This window comes from Mobula birostris, chromosome 21 (genome assembly GCF_030028105.1).
Source record: "Mobula birostris isolate sMobBir1 chromosome 21, sMobBir1.hap1, whole genome shotgun sequence".
NCBI lineage: Eukaryota > Metazoa > Chordata > Chondrichthyes > Myliobatiformes > Myliobatidae > Mobula > Mobula birostris.
The window spans coordinates 8509752-8534821 of NC_092390.1; positions in this window are offsets into that span (position 1 = coordinate 8509752).

Consider the following 25070-nt stretch of genomic DNA (forward strand, 5'->3'; position numbering starts at 1 on the left):
CTCCACGGAGAAAAGGTTGAGTTCATTCAACCTATTCTCATAAGGCATGCTCCCCAATCCAGGCAACATCCTTGTAAATTTCCTCTGCACCCTTTCTATGGCTTCCACATCCTTCCTGTAGTGAGGCGACCAGAATTGAGCACAGTACTCCAAGTGGGGTCTGGCCAGGATCCTATATAGCTGCAACATTACCTCTTGGCTCTTAAATTCAATCCCACGATTGATGAAGGCCAATGCACCGTATGCCTTCTTAACCACAGAGTCAACCTGTGCAGCAGCTTTGAGTGTCCTATGGACTCGGACCCCAAGATCCCTCTGATCCCCCGCACTGCCAAGAGTCTTACCATTAATGCTATATTCTGCCATCATATTTGACCTATCAAAATGAACCAACTCACACTTATCTGGGCTGAACTCTATCTGCCACTTCTCAGTCCAGTTTTCCATCCTATCAATGTCCTGTTGTAAACCGACAGCCCTCCACACGATCCACAACACCCCCAACCTTTGTGTCAACTGCAAATTTACTAACCCATCCCTTCACTTTCTCATCCAGGTCATTTATAAAAATCACAAAGAGAAGGGGTCCCAGAACAGATCCCTGAGGCACACCACTGGTCACCGACCTCCATGCAGAATATGACCCATCTACAACCACTCTTTGCCTTCTGTGGACAAGCCATTTCTGGATCCACAAAGCAATATCCCCTTGGATCCCATGCCTCCTTACTTTCTCAATAAGCCTTGCATGGGGTACCTTATCAAATGCCTTGCTAAAATCCATATACACTACATCTATGGCTCTACCTTCATCAATGTGTTTAGTCACATCCTCAAAAAATTCAATCAGGCTGGTAAGGCATGACCTGCCTTTGACAAAGCCATGCTGACTATTCCTAATCATATTATGCCTCTCCAATTGTTCATAAATCCTGCTTCTCAGGATCTTCTCCATCAACTTACCAACCACTGAAGTAAGACTCACTGGTCTATAATTTCCTGGGCTATCCCTACTCCCTTTCTTGAATAAGGAAACAACATCCACAACCCTCCAGTCATCCAGAACCTCTCCCTGTCATAGGGAGGGGCGCTGGGAGGCAGACCCATATGCAAGACACAGAGACTGAAGTACTATGAATAGGACTTGACTAGAGAGCTAGAGTTAGGGACATGACTGGATGCAGACTAGGAGCTGGGACAAAAACACAGACCTGGCCTAGGACATTGGCTAGGCAAGCAGGACCAGGACCAGGAACTGGGAACTAGGAGCCTGGGCTTGGACTCAGAGCCAGAGACTGGGCAAGGACCCAGAACCTGGGTCTTGACTCCAGCTCAGACCCCAGAACTAGGCAAGGACATGACGTGGTCTTGGGAGACAGGAACCTCAGAACACAAAGCCGGAAGCCTTGACTTGGTCTTGGGGAGGACAGGAACACAGAGCTTTGGCCTAGAGCACGACAACACAGAGCCTTGGACTTGAGAGACAGGAACATGGAACACAGAGCCAGGACCCCTCCTTGGGAACAGGACAAAGGGCCGGGACTTATACACAGAATCAGGACCCCTCCTAGGGAACAGGACGTAGGGCCAGGACTCACACACAGAACACAGAGACAGATCTCCACTCAAGGTAGCGGCAAATGGCCATACCTACCCAGCGGAGGCAAAGGCACAAAGAGATGGTTCCCAACACAAGGTAGCAGCAAACAGCCAGACCTACCTAGCGAAGGTGTGGACACAGAGAATGGTTCCCAACACTAGGTAGCAGCAAACGGTCAGACCTACCTAGCGAAGGCATGGACACAGAAACAGTTCAAAACAACGATAGACAGTTCCTTATCAAGACACAGCAAGGCTCTGGTCTTGCCCAGCGGTAGAACTTCACAAGATTGCAGGCAAGGCTCCAGACACAGGTTGCAGGCAAGGCTTCAGAAGGAAGGGGAAGAGAAGGGAACAGTTCAGCCTCAGGGTAATGGTAAAGATGGCCTGGCTTACCCAATGGGGGCAAGGACAGGAAGGGACAGATCCAACCACTGGGTAACTGCAAAGACAGCCTGACATACCCCACAGAGGCAAGGATGGGATACTGACAAGACAAACCAGCACCCACACTCAAACCCAGGGCCACTTATATTCCCAGCCCCAAGACAAGCATCAGGTGCCTATGATTAAGCCCAACTGAAACAAGGGACAGCCAAAAGACCCGGAGTCTGGAGTCCACTGACCGGACTGTGAACCGGAACGTGGACATCACAAACCGGAGCATGACACTCCCATCCCCATTGATGATGCAAAGATCATTGCCAGAGGCTCAGCAATCTCCTCCCTCGCCTCCCACAGTAGCCTGGGGTACATCTTATCCGGTCCCGGCGACTTATCCAACCTGATGCTTTCCAAAAGCTCCAGCACATCCTCCTCCTTAAATTCTACATGCTCAAGCTTTTCAGTCCACTGCAAGTCATCCCTACAATGACCAAGATTCTTTTCTGTAGTGAATACTGAAGCAAAGTATTCATTAAGTACTTCTGCTATTTCCTCCGGTTCCATACACACTTTTCCGCTGTCACACTTGATTAGTCGTATTCTGTCACGTCTTATCCTCTTGCTCTTCCGTGAAGGGAAATCCTGCCTGACAAATCTGTTAGAGTTTTTCAAGGAAGTAACCAGCAGGGTGGACAAAAGAGAGACAGTGAATGTCATACACTTGGAATTTCAGAAGGCATTTGATAAGGTGCCACACATGAGGCTGCTTAACAAGATAAATTCCCATGGCATTCCAGGAAAGATACAGGCATGGATAGTGGAGTGACTGATAGGTAGGAGGCAGCGAGTGGGAACAAAAGGTAACAGCTGCCAGTGACTACTGGTGTTCCTCAGGGGTCAGTATTGGGACCGCTACTTTTCAAATTGTTTGTCAATGATTTAGATAATGGAATTGATGGCTTTGTGACAAATTTTGCAGATGATACAAAGACAGGTGGAGGGTTAAGTAGTGCTGAGGAAGCAATGCGATTGCAAAAGAACTTAGACAAATTGGAAGAACGGCAAAGAAGTGGCAGATGGAATGCAGTGTTGGGAAATGTATGATAATGCATTTTGGTAAAAGGAACTATGGTGCAAACCACTATCTAAATGGGGAGAAAATTTAAGCATCAGAGGTGCAGAGGGACTTAGGAGTCCTTGTGCAAGACTCCCAGAAGGTTAATTTACAGGCTGAGTCTTTGTAAACAAGGGAAATGCAATGTTGGCATTTATTTCGAGGGGAATAGAATAGAAAAACAAGGAGATAATGCTGAGCCTTTATAAGACTCTAGTCAGGCCACACTTGGAGTATTGTCAACAGTTTTGGGCCCTGTATTTCAGAAAGGATGTGTTGTCATTGGAGAGAGTCCAGAGATTCACGAGGATGATTCTGGGAATGAAGAGGTTAACATATGAGGAGTGTTTGGCAGCTCTGGGCCTGTACTCACTGGAATTTAGAAGAATGTGTGGGGATCTCATTGAAACCTACTGAATGTTGAAAGTACTAGATAGGGTGGATGTGGAGAGAATGTTTCCTTTGGTGGGGGTGTCCAGAACTAGAGGGCACAGCCTCAGAATTGAGGGGTGACCCTTTAGAACAGAGCTAAGGAGGAATTTTTTTAGCTAAAGAGTGGTGAATCTGTAGAATGCTCTGCCACAGACTGTGATGGAGGCCAAGTCCGTGGGTATATTTAAAGTGGAAATTGATGGTTTCCTGATCGGTCAGGGCATCAAAGGATATGGGGAGAAGGCAGGTGTATGGGGTTAAATGGGATCTGGGATCAACCATGATAGAATGGTGCAGCAGACTTGATGGGCTGAATGGCTTAATTCTTATGTTTTTTTTAAAGAGACAGTACTCTATGGTTTAGCAAGCTTAAAGGTGCATAAATGCCTGGGGCCAGAGATTTATTCCAGGCTGCTATGGAGACAAGGGAAGAGATTGCTGGGGTTGTAGACATGATTTTTAAATTTTCGCGGCTACACGCGAGGTAGTAGTTGGCTGGAGGGTGAAAAGGATGGTTTCCCTTTTCAAGAAAGGCAGCAAAGAAAATCCTGGCCTTTACAGAGCTGTGCCTGAAATATCGGTTAGAACACAGAACATCGAACATTGTATCACAGTACAGGCCCTTCGGCCCACAAAGTTGTGCTAACCTTTTAACCTATTTTTGGATCAATCTAACCCTTCCCTCCCACATAGACCTCCATTTTTCTTTCGTCCATGTGCCTATCTAAGAATTTTCAAAATGCCCCTATGTACCTGCTTCTCACACCACCCTTGACAGTACATTCCACACTACCGCTAATCTTTGTGTAAAAAACTCACCTCTGACATCACACCCTGCTATACTTTCCTTCAATCATCTTATAATTATGCCCCCTCTTTCTGCCCTGGGAAAGAGCCTCTTGCTGTCCTCTTGATCTGTATCTTTTATCAGCTTTTACACCTCTATCAAGTCACCTCTCATTCTCCTTTGCTCCAAAGAGAAATCTCTAGCTCACTCAACCTTTCCTCATAAGACACAGTCTCTAATCCAGGCTGCATCCTGCTAGATCTCCTGCGCACCTTCTCTAAATCTGCTGCATCCTTCCTGCAATGAGAACTGAGCAAACATGGTTCTAACTGGTATTTTATAGAGCTGCAACATTACCCTGTGGCTCTTGAGCTCTGTCCCCTGACTAATGAGAGCCAACATACCATACGTCTTCTTAACTACCCTACTAACTTGCGTAGCAACTTTGAGGGATCTATGGTGAACACCAAGGTCTCTCTGTTCCTCCACACTGCTAAGAATCCTGCCGTTAACCCAGCACTCTGCCTTCAAGTTCCGCCTTCCAAAGTGAATCACGTCACATTTTTCAAGCTGAACTCCATCTGCCACTGCTCAGCCCAGCTCTGCATTCTGTCAAAGTCCTGTTGTAACCTACAACCTTCCACACTATCCACAATACCCCCAACCTTTGTGTCATCTGCAAACTTACTAACCCACCCTTCCACTTCCTCATCCAAGTCCTTCATAAAAACCTCAAAGAGCAGCGGTCCCAGAACAGATCCCTGCAGAACATCACTGGTCACTGACCTGCAGGCAGAATACTGTCTATCTACAATCACCCTCTGCTTTCTCTGAGCAAATCAATTCTGTACCCATACAGCCAAGTTTCCCTGGGCCCCACACCTTCTGACTCTCTGAATGAGCCTGTCACAGGGAGCCTTATCATTCAGAGCTTGAGGAGATTTGGTCTGTCACCAAAGACTCTAGCGGGTTTCACAGATGTGGCATGCAGAGCATTTTAAATGGCTGCATCAACATCTGGTACAGAAGGGCCACTGTACAGGATCAGAAAAAGCTGCAGAAAGTTGCAGACTTGGTGAGCTCCATCATGGGCACCAGCTTCCCCAGCATCGAAGTCATCTTCAAACCCTTAAGAAGGAGGCATCCTTCAATAAGGATCCTCACCGTACAAGCCATGCCCGCTTCTCATTACTACCACCAGGGAAGAGGAACAGGAGCCTGCAGACACACACTCTAAACAGCTCATGAACCTATGAACACCACCTCACTATATTTGTACTACTTCTATTTCTTATCGTAATTTATAATATACTTTACGTATTGTAATGTACTGCTGCCACGAAACAACAAATTTCACTTCATATGTCAGTGATATTCTGACTCCAATTCTTATCAATCACTCTATATCAACCACATCCACTGCTCTACCTTCGTCAATGTGCTCTGTCACATTGCCAATAAACAAAATCAGGAAAACTATGCAGCAGGTTGCCTTACTCACTTGCATTGAAGTGTTCAGATGTGCACTAGATGGCCTTCTGCTGTTCTGTTGGACTTAGGGGTGAGGAATGGGTTAATTTATTTAAGGAAGATGAAGGATCGGAACACTGGGTGTGTTCTGAAATCCCTGCCCCTCCACAGATCTTGCCTGCTGACCAGTCGCGACCTGGTCTATTTCACCCTAACTGAAAATCCTGCAACAAGAGGCCTCTATAGGGCACTCATACCCTGCCAGTTGTTTCCAGGCCTTGGCCCAGAACGTGAAACTGCTTCCTCGGCTCGAAAGTATTTTCATTATTGCGCATATCCATTAACACTTTGGACAGGAGTTGAATTTCCTGGCCACGATATTTCCGTCCCAGATGGGGACTTCTTTGCAATTAATTCCATAAAGCACAAAAACGGGCTCCAGGATCCTGTATTAAGGCGAAACTGATTAGCTGGAGCTGTAATGGAAAAATGTGCGAATGCTCCTGTGAACAAGTCAAGCTGGAATTAAACCAGAAAATGCTGGATACACTTGTTCGATCTGGCAGCAGGCAACCGGCTTGCTGAATATTTCTAGAACCTTCTATTTTTATTTCATATTTGAGCCATCTGTAAGAATTTGCCTTTGCATTAACGGCAAAGCTGCAGTCCAAAGCTGGGATTGCAATGCCACCCTCATTGCAACATAACTTGGCTGCGTTCAGGTCAAATCCAATTTGGAAAGCACTGCAGCTTGACGTGGAGCCCAGACAGAAGTACCAAGAAAGTTCAGCAAATCTGAGTCACTTCCTGAACATGAAGTGTCTGCATTTCACAACTGAGAACAATCACAGAATTAGGAAATGAACATAAAAGGGGAAATCATCTTCTGCACTCTCTAAATAAATGTGACGCTATCTGCATTTTTACTAAAGTAATTGGATTATCCTCTGCTTCAACGTGTGCTCAAGAAGGATTTCCTTAGATGCAAGCACACACATGTGCTTTGGCTCAGTCACTGCCACTCTCATTTCTGAGTTTGTCCAACTCCAGCGACTCAAGCCTGATATTTCCATACAGTGCCTAACGAGTGTTACATGATCTTTTGGTTCAAGGTAACATAAAAAGATCCATATTTAGAAGAGTGGGGCCCTAATACCCTGCCTCCTGGTGATATTTATCACTGAACCAAGATTATGAAATGGGTCAGAATCAGAATCAAAATCAAGTATAATGTCACTACAATTACAGTACACTGACAATTAGACTTTATAAATACTTTTATTTCATTTCATTTGAAATGTGGTCATTGGTAACTAACCCTATTTTCATTGACCTCCTCTAATAGCCCTTGCGATCCGACTTTCAGGCTCTAAAATTATCTCATTGTTATGATTATTGAATATGGATTGCCCAAACCTTTGGGGCCTGAGGCCTGTTTTTAGGTAGGAACTGAGGATCATGGCCTCCAATTATTTGCAGGTTTAGTCTCTGTCTCAGTGAAATGCTAGTGGGGTTGAAAGGGATAATAAATCAGCCATGATTTCATTAAAACCTATTGAATATTGAAAGGCCTAGATAGAGTGGACTTGGAGAGGATCTTTCCTAAAGTGTAGGAGTGTAGGGCCAGAAGGCACAACCTCACATTACAAGGATGTCTCTTTAGAACAGAGATGAAGAGGAATTCCTTTAGCTGGGGGTGGTGAATCTTGGGAGTTCATTGCCATATATGGCTGGGGAGTCCAAATCATTGTGTAAACTTAAAGTGGACGTTGATAGGTTCTGATTAGAAAGGGTGTCAAAGGTTATGGGGAGGAGGCAGGAGAATGGAGTTGAAACGGATAATAAATCAGCAATGATGGAGTAGCAGAAAGGACCCAATGGGCTGAATGGCCTATCTCTGCTTCTGTAGTGCACATTGTTTAGATCTTCCTTAATGTTGCTTGCACAAACTTCTACCAAGCAGAACATTAGGGGGAGCTGATCTTCACCTAATGAGTCTCCTAATGAGTATTAAGGTGGATTAGTCCCCAGGGCCTGATGGGATTTACCCCGGGTTATTGAAGGAGGCAAGGGATGAGATTACTGGGGCCTTGACCAGTAACTTCATATCCCCTCTAGTCCTGGAGGACTGGTGAGTGGTTAATGTTGTACCTCTATTTGAGAAGGGAACAAGGGAAAATCCAGGGAACTATAGACCAGTGAGTCTCACGTCAGTTGTAGGGAAATTGCTGGAGTAAATTCTTAGGGATAGGATGTATGACCATTTGGAATCCCGTGGCCTAGTTTGGGAGAGTAGAGCAGGTCGTGTCTTACCAACTTGATTGAGCTTTTGACAAGGTGATGAGAAAGATTAATGAGGGTAGGGCAGTGAATGGTGTATACATGGATTTTAATAAGGTGATGGACAAATCCCCTATGGGAGGCTAATCCAGAAGATTAGCAAGAATAGGGTTTGTGGAGAATTGGCTGTTTGGGTTCATTACTGGCTTAAAGTCAGGGACCGAGGGTAGTGGTTGAAGGGACTTGCTCGAGCTGGAGATCTGTAATTAGTGGTGTTCCACAGGGATCTCTGCTAGGACCTCTGCTTCTTGTAATGTATATAAGTGACCTGGATGAAAACGTAGATGGGTTGGTTAATAAATTTGCAGATGATACCAAGATTGGTGGAGTTGTGTATACTGTAGAAGACTGGCAAAGAATACAGTGCGATATCGATCAGTTGCAGATATGGGCAGAAAAAGTTTAACTCAGATAAATGTGAGGTGTTGCACCTTGGTAGGGCAAATGCAAGGAGACAGTACACTGTTAAAGGTCAAGGTCCTTAACAGTGTTGTTGAGCAGAGAGATCTTGGGGTCCAAGTTCACAACTTCTTGAAAGTGGCTACACAGGTCAATAAGGTGGTTAAGACGGCTTATGGAATGTTTGCTTTTATTAGTCGAGGCATCGAGTTCAAAGGTCCAGAGGTTATGTTGCAACTCTTGTTAAGCCACATTAGGAGTATTGCACACAGTTCTGATTGACCCACTATAGGAAGGATGTTGAGGCTTTGGAGAGGGTGCAGACGAGGTTTACCAGGACGCTGCCTGGTTTAGAAGGCATGGGCTATCATGAGAGGCTGGACAAAGTTGTGTTATTTTCTCTGGAGTGGTGGAGGATGATGAAAGATCTGAGAGGTTATGAGAGGCATAGACAGAGTAGACAGGGTGTATCTGTTTCCCAGGGTTGAAATGTCTAATACCAGAGGTCATGCATTGAAGACGAAAGGGGATAGGTTCAAAGGGGATGTGAGGAGTAAGTGTTTTACTCAGAGTGATGGATGCCTGGAATGCACTGCCTGGTATGGTGGTAGAGGCAAATGCATAAAAGGCCTTTAAGAGACATTTAGATAGGCATATAGATATGAGGAAGATGGAGGGATATGGACATTGTTTAAGAAGGAGATCTGTTCTTTTTTTAAATTTACTTTTAACTGGTTCAGCACACATTGTGGGCTAAAGGGCCTGTTCCTGTTCTATGTTCTATGCAATGCTGAGACAGGTGGAGCTTAGCTCCTGGTCGGGTTGCCCATGGCAGTAAGGTTCCAGTCAAAGAGTGATACAACCATGAGCTCAACAGTGGAGCTGGCAAAAGATGGTGACACATCACTATGGTAGTGAAGGCAGCAACGGTGAACTTGACCCCAGTTATTTGGCATTCCAGGCCACTGACCCCTGACCCCGATCTGTCAGGGACCGTGTGGTGGCTGCTCGCTCATCAGCCTGCCCATGTTAAACAAAGTCACGCAGACGCATTCTCCATTAAGGGAATAGCCCCTCAGGAAAACGCCATACTTAACTCAAGTGACTACATAAGGCAAATAAAGTTAATTTTTAAGATTTCTGATGTTTCAGATGCAGAAGCAACTTGTAAAATAGGTGAATAACAATTGCTCTATTAGATCCCATTTAACTCTTCAAGGTTTTTATAGTACTGGGGGATGTTAGATCAGACAAACTTGCCCCAGTCAGCACGGGTATTTCTAACTTATGTCATTCTTTCCCATATCTAAATCTTTCTGCATATTGCGCTATTTTTTTTTAATCTCTCATGCACCCATCTCTTTTTTATTTTAATAGTTGCTGTTAAGTACATGTTTTTTTACACAGAGAGTGGTGGATGCATGGAGTGCGCTGCCAAGAGTAGTGGTAGAGGCAGATACATTGCAGGCATTTAAGAAACATATGGGTGTCTCTTAAGGATAGGCATATGGATGAAAGAAAAATGGAGGACTATGTAGGAAGGGCGAGGTTTTTCTTGGAGTAGGTTAAAAGGTCAGCACACTATGGTGGGCTGAGGGACTTGACCTGAGCTGTATTGATCTCTTGATCTATGTTGTTACTCTGGCTAAGAGAGTTGATTCAAGTCAGAGAGCTGGGGAGATTCCGCTTGCTCTTGGCCTGAATTAAAATCCACATTTGGCCAAAGATTGTGAAAATGAAGGGTCAAATCGAAGAATTAAGGTAAAGTTGGAGGTTTCTTCCCAGTTTGTAGCTGACCCAGGGAAGCATAAACTCAAAAGAAACAATTTCATTTGCATTTGATGTTGGGATCTGCTCTGACACAAGCCTAGAACAACACACACAAAATACTGGGGTCGGGGAGCATCTATGTCTATTAACAGCTGATATTTTGGGCTGAGACCCTTCGTTGGCCTAAAACATTGACTGTTTATTCCCCTCCATAGACGCTGCCCGACCCACTGAGTTCCACCAGCACTTTGTGGATTTCCAGCATCTGCAGAAGCTCTTGTGTTTACAACACAATTATAGAACAGTGTATGTTTCACTAACCAAATCAAGTTTCTAGATGGAGCTAACCTGAGTATTCATTAGTGCTGTCTATTGTAATAGTTAACAAGCACCCCTGTAAGTTTGTGACCTCCAACTACATGACCCAAGGAGTGGATTCTGATGACCAGAGTGTTAGTAGATGATAGGCGGTGCGGGGTAGATATTGCCTATCCCGCTGTGATGTGAAAATATTGACAGTAGGCCTAAAATCTGCAATAGCCACAGCCACAGAATTCCTAAGTGGCCAGTTTTCACTGTAGAAATAGAGGCAGGAATCCTGGATGAACTCAGCCAGTGAAGCAGTATCTGTGGAAAGAGAAACCAGTTAACGTTTCAAAGCCTAGGCCCTGCACCAGTACCTCTCAACGTGAAATATTAACTGGGCGACACTCACAAAATGCTGGAGAAGAACTCAGCAGGTCAGGCAGCATCCATGGAGGCCAATGAACAGTCAATGTTTTGGGGCGAGACCCTTCATCAGAGCTGGAGGTGAAAGGGACAGAAGCCAGAATAAGGTGATGGAAGAGGGGAAGGAATACAAGATGCCAGGTAACAGGTGTGGCCAGGTGAAGGGGAAGATGAGTGAGTGGGGAAGGGGGGTGTGAAGTAAGAAGCTGGGAGGTGATAGGCGGAAAAGGTAAAGGGCTGAAGAAGAAGGAAGCTGATAGGAGATGAGAGTGAACCATGGGAGAAAGGGAAGGAGCGGGGTCACTAGAGAGAGGTGATGGGCAGGACAGGAAAAAAGGAATGAGAGGGAAACCAGAACGGGAAATAGAAAATTAGAGAAGAGGGAGGAGGGAAGTTAGTAAACATAAGAGATTTTGCGGGTGCTGGAAATCTTAAGCAACACACACAAAATGTTGGAGGAGCTGTTTTAAGTTGGTTGCTCTTTCCACACAGATACTGCTTGACAGGTTGAGTTCTCCCAGCGTTTCTGTTTTAATTTCCGATTCCAGTGTCCACAGTTTGATTTGTTTTCCTTTGCTGTACCCAGCTATGTTAGTTGTTAGCACAAATGACACGTTTCAGTGCCTGCTTCAATGCAGGTGTGAGAAACGAATCTGAATCTGTGCTGATGACGGCGTCAGCACGTCACGTGCAGTGTTGAGTGGGAGATTCACCAGCCCAGTTCCAACTGTGCTACGGTTGGCTGCAATAATCCTGGGCTAGGCTGGGGAAACCCTTTTTGAGAATGCACACCTACACAAAAGCATGGTGTTTAATACAGGTGGCATTCTGTCTCAACACCAATCTCTGCTAGCATTAATGCAACAAAGGAAGAATAAAAATTGTTTTTAAAATGAAAGCGATTTTTGAAGTGTCATCACAGTTGTCAAGGAAGAAATATAGCGGCCATTGTCTTCAGAGCAAATTCCCACAACAGCAATACAATGTCATCTGTCATCATGTTATGACGTGAGGCATAAATATTGGCCAGGGCACCAGGAAGAACTCCCTTGGAATGTTTTGCAGCCGCATAAAAGGTTGGATGTGGCCTCAGTCTGATATTTCGACCCAATGCCTGCATCTCCCTCAGTCCTCCACCTGTTCTTACACACAAATCTCTGGACGTGGGTTTTCTTCCTGCAGCCTTCCGTCTCAGCGGTCTGGTTATCACCAACAAACTACAAACCTGGTACCAAATTCACATTTAGATTCAGGTTCAATAATCACATTAAAGTTAGCTGCAGAGAGCTGTAAACTTGTTCAGCTCCATCACGGGCCTCCATAGTATCCAGGACATCTTCAAAGAGTGATGCCTCAAAAAGGCGGCGTCCTTCATTAAGGACCCCGACATCCAGGACATGCCCTGTTCTCATTGTTATCATCAGGAAGGAGGTACAGGAGCCTGAAGGCACACACTCAACAATTCAGGAACAGCTTCTTCCCCTCTACCATCCAATCTCTGAATGGACGTTGAACCCATGAATGCAATCTCACTATTTTTTCTACTTTTGCGCTAGTTACTTAATTGAACTATTATACTGTCATTCCGTTTTTTCTATTATTATGTATTGCAATGTACTGCTGCCGCAAAGTTAACAAATTTCATGACATATGCCGGTGATATTAAACCTGATTCTGATGAATCGTACAGTGAAATGCATCACATACGTTAATAGCCAACACAACCTATGGACATACTGGAGGGAAGCCTGCAAGTCTCGCCACACATTCTGGCACCCACAGACCACGCACACAGTGCCCGGCCGAACCACACCAAACACAATAAACAACAAAACAACACATTAAAAAAGAAGTTCCTTCCGCCCCTCCTACCCACCCATATGACAGTCTGACAACTCCAGGCTTCAGCCATCGAGCTACGACTTCCAGACTTCTGATCGACCTTTGGCCTTTGCTCCCCGGACTAGCTTGAACTCCGAGCTGAACCTCGTGCCTCCTGAGGTTAGCAATTTCACTTGGTTGGGCTGCTGGATGGCTGGTATAATGCAGAGAGAGTGCTGTTCAGTGGCCTGAGCCAAGACACTAATGTATGTAGAGCTGATGAGTATCATTCTACATCTAAACACAATATAATGGACCTGTATGTTAATAATATTTCCTATCAATGGTAAATGTTCCGTTCTCACACAGTTATAAGTCAGGAATGAATTGACTCAATTGTGAAAGCTGTGTCTTATTAAAACTTCTACAACACGTAAAGGTGAGTCAAACCTCCGCTGTAAATGCTCCAGTGCTTCCTTGGAAAAGACATAAACTGATGAATCTTAATTGTTGCAATCTGTCTTCTGATTCATAAAAAACTGAAACAATTGGAAATAGTTGGATGGTGAGAAAGAGAGACAAAGAGTCTGTCACTGCCTCGGCTTGATACCAAACTCTGACAAACAGCAAGTCCGGGGCCTCAGGCATCAAGGACCACAGCCACTGTTTATCCTTCGGCACATACAGATAAGTGCAGAACGTCAAACGCTGTAACATTTTGCTCTGAAGAATTGAAAGTCTAGAACTGCTACTTTTTCAAACACAACCTCAGCTGCATCACGGTGGGGAGGAATTAAAGGGAAGCCCGTGACCTTCATAATAAAAGAAAGAAGGAATTAGAAACATAGAAAACCTACAGCACAATACAGGCCCTTCGGCCCACAAAGCTGTGCCGAACATATCCTTACCTTAGAAATGACCTAGGATTACCCATAGCCCTCTATTTTTCTAAGCTCCATGTACCTGTCCAAGAGTCTCTTAAAAGACCCTATCATATCTGCCTTCACCACCGTTGTCGGCAGCCCATTCCACGCACTCACCACTCTCTGCGTAAAAAACTTAACTCCTGACATCTCCTCTGTACCTACTTCCAAGCACCATAAAACGGTCCCCTCTCGTGCTAGTCATTTCATCCCTGGGAAAAAGCCTCTGACTATTCACTCTATCAATGCCCTCATCATCTCATACTGTACACCTCTAGCAGGTCACCTCTCATCTTCCGTCGCTCCAAGGGAAAAAGGCCGATTCTCATAAGGCATGCTCCCCATTCCAGGCAACATCCTTGTAAATCTCCTAATATCTGTTGCACATTTCATAACATTCGGATGATCCCTGTCAATGTTCAATCCTTTTCAAGTTCAGTTCCTATCCTGGTTCCAAAAGGCAGCACCATCAGCAGTGCAGACACGAGAGCATCAGTCCAGATCTTTGCCTTTGGTTTGAGTCCATGCCTCTCAGAGACAAGAACTCCTCTACCGAACCAAAGCTGGAACTTGGAGACAGGGAGAATGCAAAGAGGCAAGTGGTCCCTGCTCCTCCAGGACAAATGCCATGTGTAACCATTAGATTAGGACTGATAGTAGCTTTCTTGCTATATCTTCAACCACACAAAAAAAACTACATTAAAGAGAACATAACGAGACAAATTATTCTCTTTCAAAATGAAAGTTAGGATGGGGAATAATGTATTAGAGATAGCTGTGCCTTATGGAAAATGTTTTACTAGGGAGGCTTTTTCCTGCTACTTTTCATTGGTCGTGCTAACGAGGTTCTGGCGAATTCACGTCCCTTTTTATACTGCCCAACATTCATAAGAAAGCTGGCTTTGGTGGAGCAAAGTTATAAAGAGTTATTTATTTATTTATTTAGGGTTGCGGCACAGTTACAGGCCCCTCTGACCCAGTGAGCCCACGCCACCCAGTTACACCCATGTGACCGATTATCCTACTAACCTGTGCGTCTTTGGAAACTGGAGCACCCAAAGGAACCCACACGGTCACAGGGAGAACATACAAACCCCTTACAATCAGCAGCAGATCTGAACTCGGGTCTCTGACACTGTAACAGTGTTAAGCTGACTGATACATTATGCTGACCGTTACATTACACTGACTGCTATGTTATACTGACCGCCACGTTACGCTGACCGCCACGTTACGCTGACCGCTACTTTACACTGATCGCTACATTACGCTGACTGCTATGTTATGCTGACTGCTATGCTATGCTGACCACTATGTTACACTGATTGTTATGTTACCCTGCTGCCCATAATCATAGTCAGCATAAAAATGCTCAACCCTAGTAAAGAGCTGAATCTTTCCATATGCACATGTCAACAATCCAACCCAGCTGCCTGATCACACTTGATCCAGAGTTGAACTTTCAGCACGGGATAGATGACCTTACTGGGTGAATGCTGAGGATGGTTAGACTCTATCCAATTCAGCACAGGCTTTAAGCATACCTCGTTTCTTCCTGACGGGACGGAGCTTAATGCAATGCCACTCCTTGCTGAAACAAGGAAGGGTGAATTCCTGTTGCATGAGCTGGTAACTGCACACTGGAGTAACAAACAGGGGAGGCTTCGTGCACAGCAGTTGCTCATTGAGACAAGGAAGGGTGGATGGAGAGTTCTGCTATAACAATTCAGATTCTGTACTAAGCATAATAGTCCGTAGCTTCAGTTCAGGTGAAAGGTCATTGAACTGAATCATTAACTCTGCTTCTCTTGATACAGACTGCCTCACCTGCTGAGTATTTCCTTTCCATTCTGGTTTTGTTTCAGATTTTCAGCACTCCTAGGTTAATTGTGTACATGTAGAATAAATACTCACCTCAGCAGCTCGTGGGTCTAACATTGGAAGTTATTCCAAAGCAATTTTTCCACATTGATTTTGAATACGTACGCAAGGATTTTTAGAAATCAGAATCAGATTTATTATCACTGACATAAGATGTGAATTTTGCTGTTTTGCATCAGCAGTACAGTGCAATACTGAAAAGATACACCATAAATTACAATAGGATATATATGTTTGTGTGTGTGTGCGTGTGTGTGTGTGTGTGTGTGTGTGTGTGTGTGTGTGTGTGTGTGTGTGTGTGTGTGTGTAACAAGTAGTGCAAAAAGAGAGCAAAAATAGTGAGGTAGTCATTGTCCACTGAGAAATCTGATGGCGGAGAGAAAGAAGATTTTCCAACAATGTTGACTGTGTGTCTTCAGGGCCCTGTACCTCCTCTCCGATGGTAGTAATAAGAAAAGAGCACGTCCTGGATGGAGGGGGGTCCTTAATGATGGATGCTGCCTCTACCATCAAATTGCTCTCTTTTACACTATGTATTTAAATTTTATATAAAAAAAATAAAAGATTCCAGTTAATTGGGGCACATTGGAACCAGTACATTTTGGCCCAATTAGCTGAAGTTTCATGGAAATAGCTTAAGGGGTACAAAAAAGCCAAACTACCACTTAAGTGAGCAACAAATTCCAGGTATTTAAAAACTGTTCACTCTCGGCACGGTGGAGTGCCTAATGACCACGCAAGTGCACGTGACTGACACGAGTGAGAAGCTGTTTAGCGACCGTCTCCTGTCCCATGCTGTCCCACATACATGAAGGGAATCCCGGCTATTTTCTCAATTGGTTTTTGTTCTTCAAGAGATGTCCCAAATAAGTGGACCGTTCCAAATAACTCAAACACGATGCTGGAAATTCAAGCAACACACACAAAATGCTGGTGAACGCAGCAGGCCAGGCAGCATCCATAGGAAGAAGCATAGTCGACGTTTCAGGCCGAGACTCTTCGTCAGGACTTCATCCAAATAACTGATGGCTCAATTAACTGGACTCCACTCAATTTCATTTGGTAATTTTTAGTGCTTTTATGTACTGCAGTGTACTGCTGCTGCAAGACAACAAACTTCACAACATATGTCAACGATAATAAACCTGATTCTCATTCTGAGGTTCAGGCAAGCTCGAGGAGCCATGCTTCTATTTTCTGGTGTTCCAGTACAAGTGAATGGAGATCTCCTCCAGACGTATTGGAACAGGTCATTCTGAATGAAGCCCATGACTCCTCTGTGGTGTCCCTGCAGCCATAGTAACGACTTCCCACCATGTACCTCCCAGCAATGGAGGCCTCACTATCTTAGCCACTCCCTGCAGGGAGAATTGCGAATGGATTGTGGGTGATGACGACATCTCACACGGTGCACACCAAAGCCATAACCAAAGGTCTACTGAATAATACAATCATAAAAGCACTGTGAGATATGTGAAGTCTCAGATGAACTTTCAGGCACATGTTCGTGCCACAACATAGTATGCCTCGGTTACTAGCTTGCCCCAGATCTGAGTTTGTTTTAATCTTTATTGGATTGTTCCAATGAGTTGCAGGTTTGGTGTCTCATTTTCCAACCATGGAAATCTTGAGGTTGACCAAGGTTCCTCTGATAAGTCCTAACTTGATAAGTCCTCTTGCCAATTGCCAGCGTAATCCCTGACAACACCCTCGACCCAGTGATGCAACAGTTCAGATTTAGTCTTTACTTTCAAATCCGTCAATGGCCCATAACAACCTTGCACTCAATGTCAGCAAGACCAAGGAGCTGATTATAGACTTCAGGAAGGGGAAGTCGGGAGAATACATGTTGGTCCTCATTGAGGCATCAGCAGTGGAGAGGGTGAGCATCTTCAAGTTCTTGGGTGTCAACATTCCAGAGGATCTATCCTGGGTTCAACACATTGATGCAATCATAATGAAGGCACACCAGCTCATACCTCACCGGTTTGAGGAGATTGGATGCGTCATCAAGAGGGTTGTAGACTCAGCCAACTCCCTGATGGATGCCAGACTCCCCACTATCTAGGACATCCTCAAAAGGCAGTGCCTCAAGAAAGCAGAATCCATTATTAAGGACCTTCACCATCCAGGACAAAAGTCAAAGGAAATTCATTATCAAAGTACATACAGAAGTTTACACACACCTTAGCCAAATACATTTAAACTCAGTTTTTCACAATTCCTGGCATTTAATTCGAGAAAACACTCCCTGTCTTAGGTCGTTTAGGATCACTACTTTATTTTAAGAATGTGAAATGTCAGAATAATAGTAGAGAGGATGATTTATTTCAGCTTTTATTTCTTCCATCACTTTCCCATTGGGTCAGAAGTTTACATACACTTTGTTAGTATTTGGTAGCATTGCCTTTAAGTTGTTTAACTTGGGTCAAACATTTTGGGTTGCTTTCCACAAGCTTCTCACAGTAGGTTGCTGGAATTTTGCTCCATTCCTCTGGACAGAACTGAGTCAGGTTTGTAGACCTCCATGCTCACACATGCCTTTTCAGTTCTGCCCACAGATCTCCTGTCAGATTGAGGTCAGAAAATGATGTCAAGTCTGGTTCATCCTTGGGAGCAATTTCCAAACAGCTGAAGGTACCACGTTTATCTGTACAAACAATAGTACGCAAGTATGAACACCACAGGACCACGCAGCCGTCATACCGCTCAGGAAGGAGACACATTCTGTCTCCTAGAGATGAACATATTTTGGCGCGAAAAGTGCAAATCAGTCCCAGAACAACAGCAAAGGACCTTGTGAAGATGCTGGAGGAAACAGGTAGACAAGTATCTATATCCACAGTAAAACGAGTCCTATATCGACATAACCTGAAAGGCTGCTCAGCAAGGAAGAAGCCACTGCTCCAAAACCACCATAAAAAAGCCAGACTACAGTTTGCAAATGCACATGGGGACAAAGATCTTACTTTTTGGAGAAATGTCCTCTGGTCTGATGAAACAAAAATTGAACTGTTTGGCCATAATGACCATCGTCATGTTTGGAGGAAAAAGGGTGAGGCTTGCAAGCTGAAGAACACCATCCCAACCGTGAAGCATGGGGGTGGCAGCATCATGTTGTGGGGGTGATTTGCTGCAGGAGGGACTGGTGCACTTCACAAAATAGATGGCATCATGAGGAAGGAAAATTATGTGGATATTTTAAAGCAACATCTCAAGACATCAGCCAGGAAGTTAAAGCTCGGTAGCAAATGGGTCTTCCAAATGGGCAATGACCCCAAGCATACCTCCAAAGTTGTAGCAAAATTGCTTAAGGACAACAAAGTCAAGGTATTGGAGTGGCCATCGCACAGCCCTGACCTCAATCAGATAGAAAATTTGTGGGCAGAACTGAAAAAGCATGTGTGAGCAAGGAGGCCTACAAACCTGACTCAGTTACACCAGTTCTGTCTGGAGAAATGGAACAAAGTTCCAGCAACTTAATGTGAGAAGCTTGTGGAAGGCAATCCAAAACGTGCGACCCAAGTTAAACAATTTAAAGGCAATGTTACCAAATACTAACAAAGTGTATGTAAACTTCTGACCCACTGGGAAAGTGATGAAAGAAATAAAAGCTGAAATAAATCATTCTCTCTACTATCATTCTGACATTTCACATTCATAAAATAAAGTAGTGATCCTAACTGACCTAAGCCAGGGAATGCTTTCTAGGATTAAATGTCAGGAATTGTGAAAAATTGAGTTTAAATGTATTTGGCTAAGGTGCATGTAAACCTCTGACTCCAACTGTATATGTCATGGCATGCAACCCTGAGAATCATCTTCTTGCAGTCATAGACAGTAGATAAAATCAATGAATCAATGAAAGACCACACCCAACAGGATGGACTCACAAATAATGTGCAAAAAAAACTGTGCAAATACAAATGAAAACTAATAATAATAATAAATAAGCAATAAACATCGGGAACATGAGATAGAGTCCTTGAAAGTTATTCCATGGGCTTTGGAACATTTCAATGGTGGGGCAAGAGAAGTTGAGTGAAGTTATCCCCTCTGGTTCAAGAGCCTGATGGTTGAGGGTTAATAACTTTTCCTGAACCTGGTGGTGTGAGCCCCGAGGCTTCTGTACCTTCTTCCTGATGGCAGCAGTGAGAAGAGAGCATGACCTGGGTGGTGGGGGTCCTTGATGGTGGATGCTGATTTCCTGTGACAGCACTCCGTGTAGATGTGCTCAATGGTTAGGAGGGACTGGACTGGGCCATATCCACTAATTTTTGTCAGATTTTCACATTCAAGGCATTTCTGTTTTCAAATCAAACTCTGATGCAACCAGTCAGTATAATCTCCACCACATATCTATAGAAGTTTGTCAAAGTTTTAGATGTCATGCTGAATCTTTGTAAACTTATAAGGAAGTAGAGATGCTGCTGTGCTTTCTTCATAATGGCAGTTATATTCTGAACCCAAGACAGATCCTCTTAAATAATATCACTGAGGAATTTAAAGTTGCTGACCCTCTCCACATCTGATCCTCTGATGAGGACTGGTCATGGACCTTTGGTTTTCTCCTGAAGTCAATAATCAGCTCCTTGGTCTTGCTGACATTAAGTAAGAGGTTGTTATTATGGCATCACCTAGCCAGATTTTCTATCTTCCTCCTATATGCTGGTTCATCACCACCTTTGACTCGGCCTGCAACAGTGGTGTCAATGGTAAACTTGAATATGGCATCAGAGCTGTGTCAAGCCACACAGTCATAAGTGTAAAGCGAGCAGAGCAGAGGGCTAAGCACACAGCTTTGTGGTGCACCTGTTCTGGTGGAGATTATGGCAGAGATCTCTTCTCATTACTACCATCTGGGAGAAGGCACAGGAGCCTGAAGACCCACACTCAGCATTTTAGGAACAGCTTCTTCCTTTCACCATCAAACTTCTGAATGATCCATGAATCAATGAACACTACCTCATTATTCCTCTTTAGTACTATTTATTTATTGATCTATCTGTCTATGTATCTATTGATCTATCTATCTATCTATCTATCCATTTATCTGTCTATCCATCTATTTATCTATCTATCCGTCTGTCTTTCTATTTATCTATCTGTTTATCTATCTATCCATCTACCTATCTATCTACGTATCTTTATTGTAACCCAGTGTTTATGTCCTGCACTCTACTGTTGCCCGGAAACAGCACACGTCGGTGACAATGAACTGATTCGGATCTTATTCTTCTCCACTTTTCTCACAGCCATCCGAATCTGACTGAAACTTGCACATCCCTGATTTTGCTGGTTGCTATGCCTTGAGCCACTGATGCACTAATCTCGGTAACTACCCCACCCTTACATTCAGAAGCTCCAGAAAAAAGGAAGCACCTCTTTAAACAAGTTACTGGTTAACTAATTTTTTTTTTGTCTCAGGGTCAGAATTTGCTTGCTAGGACTCCAGTGAACTGTCTTGGCAAGTTGTAGAGAGGCAGAGAGGCATGGTAACGTATCAGTCAGCATAAAATTACTACAGCGCAGGCTGTAAGTTTGGGATTCAGTTCCCACCCTTCACTGTACATGTGACCATGTGGGTTTCGGGATCAGTAAGTTGTCAGTTGGAGCTGGAAGTATGGTGATACGTGGGCTGCCCACTCAGTGGCTCAACAGTGATGAATGATCTCAGCCTGAAACATTGGCTGTTTATTGCTCTCCATAGGAGCTGCCTGACTTGCTGAGTTCCTCCAGCATTCTGTGTTTTTTGCTCTGGATTTCCAGTATCTGGAGAGCCTCTTGTGTTTTTGATGGTTTTGGGTGTGTGATCAACAGTCCAGAATCGGTATAGATAAGCAGCAATACCTCTGCCACGATTACCTTCAACACTGGTGCCTCATAAGGCCGTGTCCTCGGCTCCCTACTTTATGCCCTGTAGACTCACAAATACGTACTCTGAGGTAAGACTCACTATGGTGATATTATCTGGAGCGGCCAGAACCTGCTGTAACTCCGTGTACAAATTTACACATGATACTAGTGGGCTGTATCTCAATTCACAATGAGTCACAGTCCAGGAAGGAGATCGAGAGCCTAGTGACATGAGATCAAGACAACAATTTTTCCCTCAATGTCAGCAAACAGCTGGTCATTGACTTCAGGAAAGGCTGTGCATGCAACGGTGCTGAGGTTGTCAGCTTCAGGTTTGTAGGAGTGAACATCATCTACAGCCTGTCCTAGTCTAACCATGTAGACACCCTGGCCAAGGAATTTCACCAGTACCATTATTTCCTCAGGAAGCTAAAGAAATTCAGAGTGCTCCCATTGATGCTCCATGGTTTTTAGTGATGCACCATAGAGAGTGTCCTTGCCTGGATACAGCATCCTGTGTGGCAACTGCTCCGCTGTGACCACCAGAAACTGCAGGGAGTTGTGGACACAGCTCAGCACATCACAAAAAAAGCAGCCTCCTTTTCATAGACACTGGAGGAACTCAGCAGATCAAGCAGCAAGGAATTGGTATTGGCCTGAATCAACAATTCTTTATTCCTTTTCTGACTGCTGAGTTTCTCCAGGATTTTGTATGTTCTGCTCTAGATTTCCAACATCTGCAGAATCTAGCGTTTATTCTTTCCATAGACCTTGCGTACACTTCTCACTGCCTTAGCAAAGTAGCCAACATAATCAAATTCACATTCCCTCCAAACATTCTCTATTCTCTCCCCTCTCATTGGGCAGAAAATATATTCTGTCGTTGCTTTATTCTTCTACTACCCCAATGCACTGATGCGATGAAATTATCGTACGGATTGCATATGATGCAAAGCTTTTTGCTGTATATCAGGATTGTTGACAATAATAAACTAATTCACCAAGTCTATGGAGCTGAAAGGTTTGCTGAGAAGGCCCTGGATTGTCAATAAGTAAAGTTGAAGGTATGACTGAGGATTTCTGCAGCAGCTGATCAAAACCAACTTGCGCTTTGAGCACAGAAGACGCACAAACATTTTCAGAGAAGGAACGTTTTTGAAACATCTGGAGGAGTTAAGAATAGCAAGCCGCTTCCAGCACACGATCTCCGTCTTGCTTATTGTGGCTGTGGGGAATACTGTACCAAAATCTAACAGCTGGTCAAGCTTGGAAGTCAACTAATTTTCTGCCGCCCACTACCTGGTTACAACCGAGTTGACTAATACAATAATCAGTACTTAGAGCACCTGTAATGCCGCAATGTATTTAACAAGAGTTGTAGACACAGCTCAGTCTCCCCTCCACGGACTCTGTCTACACGTCTCACTACCTCAGTAAAACAGCCAGGATAATCAAAGACCATACACCCACCTCAGACATTCTCTCTTCACTCCTGCCCAGTTGGAGGGGAGGGAAGAGAGCATGTTTGGTGTGGGTGGGGTCTCCGGTTATGTTAGCTGCTTTACCAAGATAGTTGGGTTAATGAACGGGGTCCAGGAGTTGACAGAATTGCAAGGAAGAGTCCAGAGTTTAGGATTTAGGTCTTCTGCAGTGCAAATATCAAATACCAGTGGTGCCCTTAAGAAAATCAGGGATAATAAAAAGGTGAATATTAGAGGGGCTCAGGGATTCAAATTCAGATTTATCATGTGTACATCATTACATAAGGTGAAATGTGTTATCGGCTTCAACAACAAACACACCCAAGGATGCGCTGGGAACAGCCCATAGTTGTCGCACACATTCCTTTAGCATGCCTAGAGATTTAAGAAATGGCAGGCCAGCGGAACTTGCAAGGACCAGTTCAAATTTTCAAGGCTGACACAGTGTTACTGTAATTCTCCTAAACCACCAGAGACCCCATTTCAAATCCACATTTTTGGGTTTTATGGTTCCCCTCTTTATGGGGAGAAGTGAAAGAGCTGCAACGTAGAATTTCAGCTGTTTTTAAAAAATAATTAACTCCCTGTTTAGTTGATTTCCCCAAGGTCATATGCACATTCCATATGTAATTATCAGGCTAGCTGGAGTTTTCTTAGTAGCTGTTTATTTTTATACAAAAATAGTAACTTGAATATTTTCTAATAATACTTTGATTAATTCCTGGTGCTGTATGGGCACAGCTCATAACTAATGCAGGTTTCATATTTTTATGTATAAATAGACAAATCCTTTATCAACTAAATGGGGAAAGAAAGTGTTTGATTGCCACTGGCAAGCAGGTCATGGTAAACCACCCAATTTACAGTGGCAGGAAGTTTATATCATGCAAATATGATTGTGCCCTTTTCAGGTTTCCTGGACAAAGACACTAGTTTCATTTCTCTTTACTACTGACTTTTAAAAATCTTCCATTACCGAGGAGATGATTGCATCCTCATGCGGTATCCAAAAAAAAAGACAGGTCTTATCAAGTTAAGGCTTTGCTGTTGACCTGAGTTCTATTGTAAAGGTTGATTCATGAATATGCCCCTACATGATAGGCAGGATATACGGATTTAAGAATGTTTCAGCTCTAAGGTAATTCTCCTCTGAATGTGCTGACAGATGCTAGGATGCACCTCAAACATATGTGACACAGTACCACACCCAAGAGACCATTTTAAACACATAAGCCTAAACAATGAACATTGGTACACAACTTTACAGATGGGATTACTGGCACACCAATATTTCCTCAGGGCTCTAGCAAGGGATATAACCTGACTGACAGAGACTGGTTTTCCTGCTCTCGCTGTTTCTATTTCAGATTTCTAGAATCTGCTGGATTTTGAAGATAATGTGAAGTTGGTGGAGAAATGTGTTCAAAATGCTTGCTCCTTTACCTGCTTCTTCAGTATGTCTCAGCACTGAAGCAGCAGGTAAAGCAGCAAGTGTTTTGAACACATTTCTCCACCAGCTTCCCATTATCTTCACTGTTTTTCCACCAAGCCATTCATACCTCTAGACTTGATCAATCTAAGTAGCCGTAGGACCATTGGCCATAAGATAAAAAGATATAGGAGTAGAATTAGGCCATTCGGTCCATTAAGTCCACTCTGCCAATCTAACCTGGCTGATTTATTATCCCTCTCAACCCCATTCTCCTGCCTTCTCCCATAACCGCTAACACCCTGACTAATCAAGAACCAAAGGCTGTTATAAATCTAGTCAAGAAGAAAAGAAGAGCTTACGAAAGGTTCAAAAAACTCGGTAATGATAGAGATCTAGAAGATTATAAGGCTAGCAGGAAGGAGTTTAAGAAAGAAATTAGGAGAGCCAGAAGGGGACATGAGAAGGCCTTGGTGGACAGGATTAGGGAAAACACCAAGGCATTCTACAAGTATGTGAAGAGTAAGAGGATAAGACGTGAGAGAATAGGACCAATCAAGTGTGACAGTGGAAAAGTGTGTATAGAACTGGAGGAGGTAGCAGAGGTACTTAGCGGGTACTTTGTTTCAGTATTCAGTACAGAAAAGGATCTTGG